This window comes from Neovison vison, chromosome 3 (assembly GCF_020171115.1).
Source record: "Neovison vison isolate M4711 chromosome 3, ASM_NN_V1, whole genome shotgun sequence".
Taxonomy (NCBI): Eukaryota; Metazoa; Chordata; class Mammalia; order Carnivora; family Mustelidae; genus Neogale; species Neogale vison.
This window is the reverse complement of record NC_058093.1, coordinates 79405668-79418166: the sequence shown is the minus strand read 5'-3', so window position 1 is coordinate 79418166 and position 12499 is coordinate 79405668. Positions and strand designations below refer to the sequence as shown.

The following is a 12499-nucleotide window of genomic DNA, read 5'->3' as shown; positions in this document are numbered from 1 at the left end:
GATTCAGTTTTCCATCTGGCAGAGTCTTGGTGAGCTCCAGATCTCTTTGGGGATTAAGATTGCCTAAGCAGTCCTATCCCCACAGGGATCTGATCGGAACTGACAGGCCTGCTATTCACAAACCCAAACCGTGGACCCCACGGCAGCCATGTAACTCAGCTCCAGTTCTGTCAGTCTGAGAACCCAGCTCTGGCAACTGAGTCAACATGGCAGAGAAGTAGCAGGCTGAGACGACATCAGGTAGCAGGAGATCAGCTAGATAGTCTATCAAACGATTCCAAACACTTACAAATCCAACAGGAGATCGAAGAGAAGAAGAGCAACAATCCTAGAAACAGAAAATTGACCACTTTCTGAAAGGTCTGACCTGCGGAGAAGTGAATTCAAAGTGAAGGGAAGATAGACTGCGGGGGGAGAGGCCAGCTCCCGGCAAGTGGCAGAGCAATAAAGCACAAAATCAGGAATATTAAAAGTCTGCTCCACTGTGGGACATCGCTCCAGAGGCTAAACCAGGGTGAAGCCCATGCAGGAACAGTGTGGCCTCAGGTCCCATGGGGTCACAGAAGGATCAGGGATGTCTGAATGTCCCAGAGCTTGCAGATGTTAGAGTGGGGAAGCTGGCTACAGAGACAGAGCCAAGGAGTGAGCTCTCAACTCGGGGTTACCTTGAACCATATCCATGGTACAGGCCACTGCTCTGTGAGATCTTGTGGCCCACAAGATCTGGGGAGACCCCGCCCAGAAGAGCTCAGGGATCTGGGGGTTTGGAGACTCCAGGCAGAGCTATGTGCCAGAGACAGAGATGCTTGGTTACAGGCTGAGTGAACTTGGAGTGCAGCCAGAGGCCAGGGAAATGGCAATGATTGAGTGCTTTTCTCCAGGCATGGCTGGAGGCCAGGGAGACGGGAGTGAATGAGTGCTTTTCTCTGAGGGCACACTGAGGAGTGGGGCCCCGAGCTGTTGGCTCCTCCGAGCTAGAGATTGGAAGATCACCATTTTCATTCCCGTCCTCCGGAACTCTACAGAAAGCATTCAGGGAACAAAAGCTCACAAAAGCGAAACCAAGCAGATTACTCAGCCTGGCCCCTGGTAAGGGCAGTGCAATTCTGCTTGGGCAAAGACACTTGAGAATCACTACAACAGGCTGCTCCCCCAGAAGATCAACAAGAAATCCAGCCAAGACCAAGTTCACTTACCGAGGAGAACAGCAGAATTGCAAAGGAGGAGAAAGCAAAACAGAATTCATGGCTTTCTCCCCAGGATTCTTTAGTCTTACAAAGTTAATTATTATTTTTTTAATTTTATTTTTTTCCTCTGATAATTTTTTTAACTTTTACCCTTTCCTCTTTTAATGTTTTTTAACTGGTTTATCTTAACAATACCTTTCATTAAAAAAAAAACTATGTTTTTTGAACCTTCATTATTATAGTCATATTTTATCCTTCATTGTATCTAACTTTATTACTTATATACACACAGGATTTTTTCTTCAAAAAAATTTGGGGTACAACTTCTTCTAATAGATCAAAATATACCCTAAATCTAGTACCAGGCTTGTTCTAGTCTCCAGCCCAAGCAAATTCTCACCACTTTCTTTTTCTTTAGTCTCTCAACCAACTTACTTTATCAACTTTTTTTTAGATTAAAAAAAATTTTTTTTCATCTTTGTAGTCATATTCCATCTCTTCATTGTGTTTACCCTTATATATGTTTTTCATTCTTTAAAATTTTGGGAGGTTGTTTCTTCTAAGAGACCAAAATACTCCCAAAACTAAGTGGGTGACCCTGTTCTAGTCACCAATCTAATATATATATATTTTTTTTTCTTTTTTTTTTCCTTTTTTTCTTTATTTGTTTCCTTTTTCTAATTTTTTTTTCTGAACTTCTTTTTACCTCCTTTTTCCCCTCCCATGATTTGGGGTCTCTTCTGATTTGGTTAAAGTACATTTTCCTGGGGTCTTTGTCACTCTTTTAGTATTTTATTCTCTCATTCATATATTCTTATCTGGACAAAATGACAAGGCAGAAAAACTCACCCAAAAAGAACAAGAGGCAGTACTGGCTGCTAGGGACCTAATGAATATGGACATTGGTAATATGTCAGATTGGGAGTTCAGAATGACAATTCTCAAAGTTCTAGCCAGGCTGGAAAAAGACATGGAAGATATTAGAGAAACCCTGTCCAGAGAAATAAAAGCCCCATATGGAGAAATAAAAGAATTAAAATCTAACCAAGTTGAAATCAAAAAAGCTATTAATGAGGTGCAATCAAAAATGGAGGCTCTCACTGCTAGGATAAATGAGGCAGAAGAAAGAATTAGTGATATAGAAGACCAAATGACAAAGAATAAAGAAGCTGAGCAAGAGAGAGACAACTACTGGACTACAAGGAGAGATTTCGAGAGACAAGTGATACCATAAGACAAAACAACATTAGAATAATTGGGATTCCAGAAGAAGAAGAAAGAGAGAGGGGAACAGAAGGTATATTGGGGAGAATTATTGTAGAGAATTTCACTAATATGGCAAAGGGAACATGCATCAAAATTCAGGAGGTGCAGAGAACCCCCCTCAAAATCAATAAAAATAGGTCCACACCTTGTCATCTAATAGTAAAATTTACAAGTCTTAGTGACAAAGAGAAAATCCTGAAAGCAGCCCGGGAAAAGAAGTCTGTAACATATAATGGTAAAAGTATTAAATTAGCAGCAGACTTATCCACAGAGACCTGGCAGGCCAGAAAGAACTGGCATGATATATTCAGAGCACCAAATAACAAAAACATGCAGCCAAGAATACTATATCCAGCTAGGCTATCATTGAAAATAGAAGGAGAGATTAAAAGCTTCCAGGACAAACAAAAACTAAAAGAATTTGAAAACACCAAACCAGCTCTACAGGAAATATTGAAAGGGGTCCTTTAAGAAAAGAAAGACCCTAAAAGTAGTAGATCAGAAAGGAACAGAGACAATATAAAGTAACAGTCACCTTATAGGCAATATAATGGCACTAAATTCATATCTTTCAATAGTTACCCTGAACGTAAATGGGCTAAATGCCCCAATCAAAAGACACAGGGTATCAGAATGGAAAAAAAAAAATCACTATATTGCCTACAAGAAACTCCAGATTTAAAGTGAGGAGGTGGAAAACAATTTACCATGCTGATGGACATCAAAAGAAAGCAGGAGTGGCAATCCTTATATCAGATCAATTAGATTTTAAGCCAAAGATTATAATAAGAGATGAAGAAGGACACTATATCATACTCAAAGGGTCTGTCCAACAAGAAGATCTAACAATTTTAAATAACTATGACCCTAACATGGGAGCAGCCAACTATATAAATCAATTAATAACAAAATCAAAGAAACACATCAACAGTAATACAATAATAGTAGGGGACTTTAACACTCCCCTCACTGAAATGGACAGATCATGCAAGCAAATGATCAACAAGGAAATAAAGGCCTTAAATGACACACTGGACCAGATGGACATCACAGATATATTCAGAACATTCCACCCCAAAGCAACAGAGTACACATTCTTCTCTAGTGCTCTGAAGCAAAAACTCAATCACAAGAGAAAATTTGGAAAGAACCCAAATACATGGAGACTAAAGAGCATCCTTCTAAAGAATGAATGGGTCAACCAGGAAATTAAAGAAGAATTGAAAAAAAATCATGAAAACAAATGATAATGAAAACACAACGGTTCAAAATCTGTGGGACACAGCAAAGGCTGGAGAAAGAACAACAAAGAAAACCTAAACCAGCAGCAGAAGAGAAATAATAATGATCAGAGCAGAAATCAATGAAAGAGAAACAAACAAAAAAACAAAAAGAACAAATGAATGAAACTAGGAGCTGGTTCTTTGAAAGAATTAACAAGATTGATAAACCCCTGGCCAGACTTATCAAAAAGAAAAAAAAAAGGACCCAAATAAATAAAATCATGAATGAAAGAGGAGAGATCACAAACAACACCAAAGAAATACAAACAATTATAACAACATACTATGAGCAACTCTACGCCAACAAATTTGACCATCTGGAAGAAATGGATCCATTACTAGAGACATATAAACTACCACAACTGAACCAGGAAAAAATAGAAAACCTGAATAGAGCCACAACCAGTAAGGAGATTGAAACAGTCATCAAAAATCTCAAAACAAACAAAAGCCCAGGGCCAGATGGCTTTCCAGGGGAATTCTACTAAACATTTGAAGAAGAATTGATTCCTATTCTCCTGAAACTGTTCCAAAAAATAGAAATGGAAGGAAAATTTCCAAACTCATTTTATGAAGCCAGCATCACCTTGATCCCAAAATCAGACAAGGATCCCATCAAAAAAGAGAACTACAGACCAATATCCTTGATGAACACAGATGCGAAAATTCTCACCAAAATACTAGCCAATAGGATCCAACAGTACAGTAAAAGGACTATCCACCACGATCAAGTGGAATTTATTCCAGGGCTTCAAGGTTGGTTCAACATCTGCAAATCAACCAATGTGATACAACACATTAATAAAAGAAAGAACAAGAACCATATGATACTCTCAATAGATGCTGAAAAAGCATTTGACAAAGTACAACAGCCCTTTCTGATAAAAAATCTTCAAAGTGTAGGGATAGAGGGCACATACCTCAATATTATCAAAGTCATCTATGAAAAACCCACTGCAAATATCATTCTCAATGGAGAAAAACTGAAAGCTTTCCCTCTAAGGTCAGGAACATGACAGGGATGTCCAATATCACCACTGCTATTCAACATAGTACTAGAAGTCCTAGCCTCAGCAATCAGACAACAAAAAGAAATTAAAGGCATCCAAACTGGCAAAGAAGTCAAACACCCCTCTTTGTAGATGCTATGATACTATATGTGGAAAACCAAAAGACTCCATTCCAAATCTTCCAGAACTTGTACAGGAATTAACTAAAGTATCAGGATATAAAATCAATGGACAGAAATCAGTTGCATTTCTATACACCAACAGCAAGACAGAAGAACGAGAAATTAAGGAGTCAATCCCATTTACAATTGCACCCAAAACCATAAGATACCTAGGAATAAACCTAACCAAAGAGGCTAAGAACCTATACTCAGAAAACTATAAAGTACTCATGAAAGAAATTGAGGAAGACACAAAGAAATGGAAAAATGTTCCATGTTCATGGTTTGGAAGAACAAATATTGTGAAAATGTCTATGCTACCTAAAGCAATCTACACATTTACTGCAATCCCTATCAAAATCCCATCCATTTTTTTTCAAAGAAATGGAACCAGAAAAGACCTAGAATAGCCAAAGGAATATTGAAAAAGAAATCCAAAGTTGGTGGCATCACAATTCCAGACTTCAAGCTCTATTACAAAGCTGTCATCACCAATACAGTATGGTACTGGCACAAAAACAGACACATAGATCTGTGGAACAGAATAGAGAGCCCAGAAACAGACCCTCAACTCTATGGTCAACTAATCTTCGACAAAGCAGGAAAGAATGTTCAATGGAAAAAAGACAGTCTCTTCAACAAATGGTGTTGGGAAAATTGGACAGCCACATGCAGAAAAATGAAACTGGACCATTTTCTTACACCACACTCAAAAATAGACTCAAAATGGATGAATGTCTTCGATGTGAGAAAGGAATTCATCAAAATCCTTGAGGAGAACACAGACAGCAAACTCTTCAACCTCAGCCACAGCAACTTTTTCCTAGGAACATTGCCAAAGGCAAGGGAAGCAAGGGCAAAAATGAACTATTGGGACTTCATCAAGATCAAAAGGTTTTGCACAGCAATGGAAAGAGTTAACAAAACCAAAAGACAACTGACATAATGGGAGAAGATATTTGCAAATGACATACCAGATAAAGGGCTACTATCCAAAATCTATAAAGAACTTATCAAACTCAATACCCAAGGAACAAATAATTCAATCAAGAAATGGGAAGAGGACATGAATAGATATTTCTGCAGAGAAAACATTCAGATGTCCAACAGACACAAGAAAAAGTGCTCCACATCACTCAGCATCAGGGAAATACAAATCAAAACCACAATGAGATGCCACTTCACACTAGTTAGAATGGCTAAAATTAAGAAGTCAGGAAATGACAGATGCTGGCGAGGATGCAGAGAAAGGGGAACCCTCCTACACTGTTGGTGGGAATGCAAGCTGGTGCTGCCTTATGACCCAGCAATTGCACTACTGGGTATTTACCCTAAAGATATAAACATTGTGATTCAAAGGGGCACATGCATCTGAATGTTTATAGCAGCAATGTCCACATTAGCCAAACTATGGAAAGAACCTAGATGTCCATCAACAGATGAATGGATAAAGAAGAGGTGGTATATATATATTCAATGGAATACTATGCAGCCATCAAAAGAAATGAAACCTTGCCATTTGTGTAGACATGGATGGAACTAAAGGGTATTATGCTTAGCGAAATAAGTCAGTCGGAGAAAGACAACTATCATATGATCTGCTTGATATGAGGAAGTGGAGATGCAACGTGAGGGGCTTGGGGGGTAGGAAAAGAATAAATGATACAAGATGGGATCGGGAGGGAGACAAACCATAAGAGACTCTTAATGTCACAAAACAAATTGAGGGTGGCTGGGGAGAGGGGGGTAGGCAGAGAGTGGTGGGGTTATGGACTTTGGGGAGGGTATGTGCTATGGTGAATGCTGTGAAGTGTGTAAACCTGGTGATTCATAAACCTGTACCCCTGGGGCTCATAATACATTATATGTTTATAAAAAATAAAAAAATTAAAAATATATTTATACAAAAAAATGCACCTAATTAAGAAGACATCATTGGGTAAATCCTTGGAACAGTTTTTCTTTAACAGTAAGATCTGAATAGCATGATTACATAGGGATAATACAAATCTGTACATCTGATAGGTTACAGAGAGCTAAATACACACAAACACACACTCATATAAATAAGTACACGCAAAACTCGTAAAATCTGAATAAAGCTAGTAGATTGTATAAATGTCAATTTCTTGGTCATACTATTATACTATAGGTACATAGTATGTTACCACTGGGAGAAAACTGATTGGAGGGTACATAGGATCTATCTACAATATTTCTTTCAAATGCATATAGACATATAATTATCTCAGAATAAAAAATTATAAATAAATTAAAAAGGAAATTCAGTGTTAATTATGTGTAATTAAAATATTCTAATATAAATGTGTTTCAAGAAACATATACCTATATTCCCTTATGGGGAACATATCTAAGCACAAAGGCTAATTTTTTTCTAGGTTTTTAGGTTTAAATCACTTTTTTCCCCTACTTGGCTCAATATTAGTACACTTTACACAATAAATTAAACACTCTAGAGATCTGTCAAGTGGCCTCATTGTTTTTTCTCTCCTTCAAATATCCAGTGCTGCAACATTCTGAACCCCAAAATTTTCCTTTCCTTTCCACAGAAAGGAAAATCCTATTATTGCTTAACTTCTTTTAGTAAGTAGTATATACCTCATGCAAACTCTAGAAAACTACCTTGGATAATTCTGATTTGATAATTCTCTGTTAATGGGCTCTATTTTAAAAAAGAAGCCAGAAAACCCAAGTTTACTCTGTTATCTCATATTTAAATTTACTGTCTCTTCCCAAATAGCTGAGCTATTTGTCCTCTCTCAAACACATTATTTAAAAAATAAAAGAGATGGGATGAGGATTTTCCTTATTGGAGACACACATTTTATTTGAATTATTATTTTGAAACTTTATAAAGCCTTTCCTTTTACCTAATAGTTCACTGACCAATTTTCCTCAATCCCGTTACATGCTTAAGTATGCTATCCCTGTTCTTGTCTCTTTTCTACTACAAATTTAAGTGGAAAAGGACCCATACAATACACAAATGAATCTCTGTAACATATGCACTAAGCCTTTACAAAATTTTCTTAGCCTGGGCTAGGCCATCTAACTCTTGTTTTCATGACTCTTCATAAGGGCTAATAATCATCTTATTTCTGATACTGGCCTGTACTGCAGTTTCCTAATGTATCCTATCCACAGTCTTTTTTTTTTTTAATATTTTATTTATTTATTTGACAGAGAGAGAGAGAGATCGATCACAAGTAGGAAGAGAGCAGGCAGAGAGAGAGAGGGGGGAAGCGGGCTCCCCCCTGAGCAGAGAGCCCCATGCGGGGCTCGATCCCAAGACCCTGAGATCATGACCTGAGCCAAAGGCAGAGGCTTAACCCACTGAGCCACCCAGGTGCCCCTCCTATCCACAGTCTTAAGTGATTCTTCATAGTTATTGTCACATCAGATAACTCAACATTTCACACTTACAAAAAAGGAGGAGGAGGTAATAAGATTAGTACAACTATAAATGATACTTTCTCAATAACCTCCTGTTCAATAGAATTTTGGCAATGGTGCAGTCCCGAACACCATAAATTAGTATCATGGAGCTTTTATCTACCTTTGGACAAAATGGTAAACTGAGATATAACACAAATACCCTGACAACTGGTAACTGGCTTAGAAAAGAATAGCATCCCATGATGTCCCTGCTGAATTTAAATAATTTTTTAATATGTAATTTATTTGAGAGAAAAAGAGAAAGAACTTGAGTGGGAGCAGGAAGAGAGGGACAAGCAGACTCCTCCAGGGATCTTGACATGGGGCTTGATCCCAGGACCCTGATATCATGACCTGAGCTGAAGGTAGATGCTTAACGAACTGAGGCACCCAGGTTCCCTTGAATTTAAATAATTTAACAGAGTATCAACATCTGATGACATTACTCCATAACCATAATAGAACTAAACAAAATACAAGGACATCATACAATAACAAAAATGACTATTTATCCCTCTCTCTTACCAAACTATGAGAATTCTAGCTCTACTTTTCCATTTTAATCTAGGAGTAGATTAAAAATTATTAAAATATACAATTACTAATTTGCCATAATTCTATGACAAATATTAATCCAGCACAGAACCGCCTTTCCTTTTCCTTCTCAAAAATCATCTAGGATAAACCAAAACACTGTAAAAAGCCCATGCCATCCTTTACTGAAACAACCTACAATATCACATTTATTCCAAGTTAATAAATAAAGCAAGTTAATAAATAAAGTTTGACTTTAAGTGTGTTCCCGGTGATCTTTAGACATTATGGTTTATCAAGCTCACACACAAGAAGGCAGCTTAATAAGAAAGACTATGACTATTCCAAATATTGGTTAGGCTGTAGGTTAAATGGCAATTACTGTTTGTTGATGTGGATGTAAATTGGCACGGCCAATTTAGAAAATTCTTCAACTATATCTATATAAGCTAAATATATAACTGCCCCATGTCCCAAGAGTTCCATCCTACATTTGTATCCCAGGGATAAGGAAACACATATTCACTAAAAGATAAAGCATGGAATGTTCATGGTTGTTTTAATCACAATAGCACCAAACTGAAAGCAAGCCAAATAAAAAAAAAAAAAAAAAAGAGTAAATCACTTATTTAAAATACTACACAGCAATGTGAATGAATGAATTACAATTATACTTAATATTAATTAATCTCAAAAGCAGAATATTGAGCAAAGAAACCAGACATTAAAATGCATGCAGAATGAATCCCTTCATTAAAAAAATGTTCATAAAGAGGGGCACCTGGGTGACTCAGTCGTTAAGCATCTGTCTTTGGCTGACGTCATGGTCCTAGGGTCCTGGGATCAAGCCCTGCACTGGGCTCCCTCCTCAGCAGAGAGCCTGCTTCTCCCTCTCTCACTCCCCCTGCTCATGTTCCCTCTCTCGTTGTGTCTCTCTGTGTCAAATAAATAAATAAAATCTTTAAAAAGAAAAAAAGTACAAAAAGAGGTTCTAATGCATCTAGAAGTTAGAATATTGGTCACACCTGAGAATATTAGTTACTTTTAGCACAAAGGAGATTTAGAGAGATGTGGTAATCCTCTGCTTCCTGATCTGGATTACATGAGTATATAAATTTGTGGAAATTCACCAAATGTGCATATACAAGATATGTCCACTCTTCTGTTTGTTACAATTTTTGTTTTGTTTTGTTTTGTTTTGGGGATTGGTAGAACCATCTGAGGTTTTATTTGGGAAAAGACACTTGAATTGGCTTTTAGTTGGAGCCATGGGCAAAAGTGGGTACCCAAGGGAGTAGAATACCCCTAAATATAGGCTGAGGACTGAGGCTGAGCCTCAGGTGTGTCACCTGTTCCAGGCACTCCCCTGCATAGCATCTTCCTCCAAAGGTTTTATGGTAGCCTTAGGAGTGGGGAGGCTGGGAGGGTCCACAGTGCTTGTTCACTTGGACAGGAGGACATCAGATGACTCAAACACCAGCTTCCCACCACAGGTCTCAATCTTCTTCACAACCATGACCTTGGAGGAGCTGACATGGCTGAAGGAATAGGAGCCCCCACAAGAGATGAACTTGGACTGGAAGTTCAGGCTAAAGTTGAGACCAGAGATTGTGAGGCCCCTATAGACCAAGCTCAGCCCACCTGAGTAGCTGCTGGTTATCTTAGTATAGATACTCATGTTCTGCATCTCAGCCTCCAGCCAGCTCTTCTCACCCTCCAGTAGCTTGCAGTATGTGGTGATCTCACTGTCCACAGCCAGATTGATGTTCATGAGCTCCTGGTACCTGTGCAGCTGCCAAGCCATGTCCTCCTTGGCTTGCTGCAGAGAAGTCTCAGCCAGCTTGGCACTGGCATCCTTTAAGTCCAGCTCATTATGCTGCTCAGTATCACTGTGGTGGCCTCCAGGGAAGCCCTCTGGTCTTTGAGGCCCTTGATCTCCACCTGGAGTCAGGTGACATTCTGGTTCATCTAGGAGATCTCCATCTTCCTGTAATAGAGGTCATACCCATGCTTCCCAGTCAATGTCTGCAGGTCTTCATACTTGATCTGGTATGTGGTCTTGGTCTCAGCCCAGCCATAGTTGGCAGTGTCTTTGTACTGGGCTTTGACCTCAGCAATGATGCTGTCTAGGGAGTGGATGTTGTCCATAGACAAGACCATGGAAGTTTCCGAGATTTTGGACTACAGATCATGGATCTCCTCTTCATACAGCTGTCTTAAGAAGATAATCTCATTGGTCAGCCCATCCAGGTGGGACTTCAGCTCTACCTTGCTCAGGTAAGTTTTGTCCACATTCTTCCTGATGAGGACAAATTCATTCTTCATGTCTGCATGCACTTTGATTACACCCCTCATATTTATTCTTGGAGTCCTCCACCAGCCCCTGCGTTCTGCCAAGTCTAGCTCCAGCTCCAGCTTTTCTTGGCCCAGTGTGTCCAGCTGCTGCCAAAAGTTGTTGAACATGTTGTTGAACATGTCCATGTTGCTACAGATATGTCCATGTTGCTACAGAACATGTCCAGTTGCTACATTTTCTGCTGCTGTAGATGGCTCCACTTGGTCTCTAGAATTTTGCTCTGCTGCTCCAGGTACTGCACCTTTTTGATGAAGGAAGCAAATTTGTTGAGCATCTTGATCTGCTCCTTCTCCTGGATACACACAGTCTGGATGTTGGGGTCCACCTCCAGCTTAAGGGTGTTCAGCAGGATCTGGTTCACTGAGATAGCTGTGATGCCCTCCATGTTCCTGGCCCCCACAGTAGGCCCTGACCATACTCATGCTGGTGCCCAGGCCACCCCCAAGAGCTGCTACTGTTGCCCATCTGGGAGAAGGCAGAGGAGCTGATTCCAGTGCCAGGTGTATTCATGTACAAGTAGCTGCTAAAGGCCCAGAGGCTGGAGGTGGATACCTTGTAGGACTTCCGGGTCACCCTGATGGACATGGTAGTGACTGGAGTGGAAGAGAGCAGGCTAAACCTGGCAGGTATGAGAAGGAACTGAGAAGCTGCTTTTGGGTAGGCTAAAATTTTTGAATTTACAGGTTTTCATAAAAATGTAAAAGGCACACCAAAACTGAACTCTCATTCTTGCATAGTAAAGATTCTATTTTTTTTAAACTACATTAAAAATAGTTACTGTATCATTCAGAGTCCCACCATGAAACAGATGGCACATTAAGAGGTTAGTTGAAATAAGTTAAGGAAGAAACATTTCTTGGAGGTATAAGCAGAGTTCAGTATGCCAGTATGCCATGATGACGCACTCAGGAGCTAGCAAGAGTAGGAAGCTCTTAAGCCTCATAGTGGAGGTGGAAGGAGTCACCAAACAGTAGCAAAGACTGTATTTGCAGATAATGAGTACCTCAAAGGGAGCAGTCACTGCCAAAACCTTATTCTGGCAGAGGAAGGGAAGAGGAAATAATTAACTTTGATCTTTCTTTTTCTTCCCTCAATCAGCTCTCATGTTGCTCATCCAACCAGAGCCAGGGGAACAGGGATTTCAGTAAGTGCAATTTAAAGAAAGTAGATTCCCAGAGCATAGAGCAGAACAGAAAAGGGCAGAGAAAGAGTCTGTAAGGGTAAATGGAGAAAAACTAGTAATTGT

General features: G+C 39.3%; 1 pseudogene; it reads right to left on the bottom strand.

The window, feature by feature from the left end:
• Window positions 1-10338: 10338 nt before the first annotated feature.
• On the bottom strand, window positions 10339-11838 carry LOC122901859 (annotated as a pseudogene).
• Between the last annotated feature and the right edge of the window lie 661 nt (window positions 11839-12499).